Source organism: Macaca thibetana, chromosome 17 (assembly GCF_024542745.1).
Source record: "Macaca thibetana thibetana isolate TM-01 chromosome 17, ASM2454274v1, whole genome shotgun sequence".
Taxonomy (NCBI): domain Eukaryota; kingdom Metazoa; phylum Chordata; class Mammalia; order Primates; family Cercopithecidae; genus Macaca; species Macaca thibetana.
The window spans coordinates 31,376,513-31,379,089 of record NC_065594.1 but is presented as its reverse complement, the minus strand read 5'-3'; the positions used below and the strand labels follow the sequence as shown (position 1 = coordinate 31,379,089).

General features: G+C 48.1%; 1 long non-coding RNA gene across 1 annotated transcript; it reads left to right on the top strand.

The window, feature by feature from the left end:
• The first annotated feature begins 315 nt into the window (after nucleotides 1-315).
• On the top strand, nucleotides 316-2,325 carry LOC126940678 (uncharacterized). The gene is made up of 2 exons (XR_007720877.1): nucleotides 316-437; nucleotides 1,874-2,325. It is a non-coding gene; the product is annotated as an uncharacterized LOC126940678 (long non-coding RNA).
• The last annotated feature ends 252 nt before the right edge of the window (nucleotides 2,326-2,577 follow it).

Here is a 2,577-nt window from a genome sequence, read left to right as displayed (position 1 = left end):
GGAGCCAAGGGAGTGGTCAAGAAGGTGCAGAAAAAAGTGTGTCTGACATTGATAAGGTGCTTAACCCTCTCTCTCTCCTCTGAACTCCCAGGAAACTCTCTGGACGGGGAAAACTTCTCAAAGTCTGTAACATTTATCTGACACCTCAACTGTGAATTTACATTTCATTTGCATGAGTCCCATGTCTGCAACTAGGTTGTGGTGACCTTGAGAACAAGGGGATCAAGAGCCTTGTCCAGCACTGGGAGCGGAGGTGACATCAGAATGCCCAATTGTCTAATTGCCCTATTGATTGGTTAGAATCCTGGAATGGGAGAATACCTTGAGAGTTTATCTATTTAAACCTCCTCAGTTCACCTATAAGAAAATGAGGAACCAGAGAGAGATGAAAATGTTCCCAGTGTCCTAAGAGTATCACACTGCATCATAACTGCCCGGTAATTTTTCTATCTCCCTCATTAACCTCTAGAAGCTATATGAAGGTAAAGTCTGTGTCTATCTTGTGTGCTCTTACATCCCAAGGGCTTAGTACAGTGCCTGGCACACAGGAAGTACGCAATAGATGTTTTGTTTCATTTTGGTTTTGACACAGAGTTCCTATTGCCCAGGCTGGAGTACAAGGGCGCAATCTTGGCTCGCTGCAACTTCTGACTTCCAGTTCAAGCGATTCTCATGCCTCAGCCATCCAGTAGCTGATGTGTGCCACCACACCTGGCTAATTTTTATATATTTAATAGAGACGGGGTTTTACCATGTTGGCCAGGGCGGCCTCGAACTCTTAGCCTCAAGTGATCCACCCACCTCAGCCTCCCGAAGTGCTGGGATTACAAGTGGGAGCCACTGTGCCTGGCCACAGTACATGTTTTTTGAATAAAGCGTGAATAGAAAGCTAGTTCAGGCGGAACTCAAACTAGAAAGCATGTTCTCTGACCCTGCCAGAGTTCGGTCCATCAGCACTAAGTCTCCCTTCCTCACCACGTGCCCAACCAGACCCAGCTTTTGAAGGCTGATACTCCACTCAGTGGAGCCCCAGGCTCAGAGCCTGCCCCTGGCTGCTGCTCTGAGTATCAAAAGTATGTTGAGAAAGTGCTTTAGTGCAAGCACAAGGTCCAGCTCAGCCTGAAAACTCTGCTAGCACTATTGATTTGTGTAGAGTTTTGAAATGGAATGAGTGGCTGATTTTCTCCAAACGGCACATTTCATTCATGATGCATGATTGTAATCGTGGCTGCCTGAAGCCTGCAGTCTTCGGCTCAGCAAAACGAAAAAAAAAGAAATGGCTATTTTCTGGAGTGAATACACTGAAAGGGCAAGAAATCCATATTCATTTTCTTGCCTCTCGGCTGGACTCTATATTTCGCAGGCAGGTGGAACAAAAATCTTTAAATATCATGCTGATCCAGGAAATGCTCAGCAATATTTAAAGAGCTATGCGTGCCTGCCTCGTGCCCCTCTCCGTTCTCTGCAGGCGGGCCCCACATCACCGGGCTGCATGGCCATCCTCGCAGCCACCGGGAGCAGGGCTGGTGCCAGACCCCAGGTTCAGATTAACTGGTGTGTGACCTTTACAAAGTACTGTAGTTTATAGGAATGTTGAATTTTTCAGCAGTGAGGGAGGACTAGTGCTAGTGGGAAGGGAGGAATGGGAAATGACTCCAGGCCATTTAAGCCTCCAGGGGGAGAAATGAACTCAGCTTGGACTTTAATTATGTTTGCTGCCCTCAGAGGCACATAAGAAAGACAATGGCCTGATACCATTAATAATGATTCTCCTGATTCTCCTGCCCTCACTTGTGATAAATAAGAAGGTCTGCAGAATATGTAGATTTCCCTTCTTCCCTCCTTCAGCACTGACTTCCTTTTTCCTTGGCAGGTGGTTGGAAATCCCGGACCCCCGGTCCACCAGCCTTGGCCTCCTGCAGATGCTAGGCTCGGGATGAAGTGCGGCCGAAGACTGCTGGGAAAAGAAAAGAAAGAGCCCTAATGTGCCATATCGGGCAAGCCGTGGGGTGGCCCACTAACTGCTTTTTTATGATTGTCACTTACTGGCTCTGATTTAGCCCCACTTAAAGAGTGGTGGCAGCAATTGTGGAGGGCCTCAAAGGGAGACTGATTCAAGTGAGGGCAAAGTATTATTGGGAACGAGGTCAAATGGGTGATGAATGGGCCATTATGAGGAGGGGCAAACTGCCATCGTTAGGGATGCTGCAACAAGCTGGACGTTGATCTATTGTCTGTTCTGAGATCCTCCAACAGGCCATTATGGCTCCCCTAATGAGATTGTCATGCATTTCTTTTTATGTAGCTATTAAAATCTTGTCTACATCTGCTGAAGTTTTCCTGGGGAGGAGCTCGAAGGGGCAGCCAAGGGAAAGAGGCTCGATATTTTCCTCTCTTCTGCAGGCTCACATGATACTCCAGAAAGGGCTCAGGTGTGACCCAATGGCTGGCAACAAACCTCCGGAGGGTAGCAGCAGAGGGTTGGGAGGGGCCTGGGTTTGGAGGAACGTGGGAGAGGAGGGTTCAGGAGAAGCCTTCACAAAGGACACTCCTGATCAAAGGGCCTGCTTGGAATGG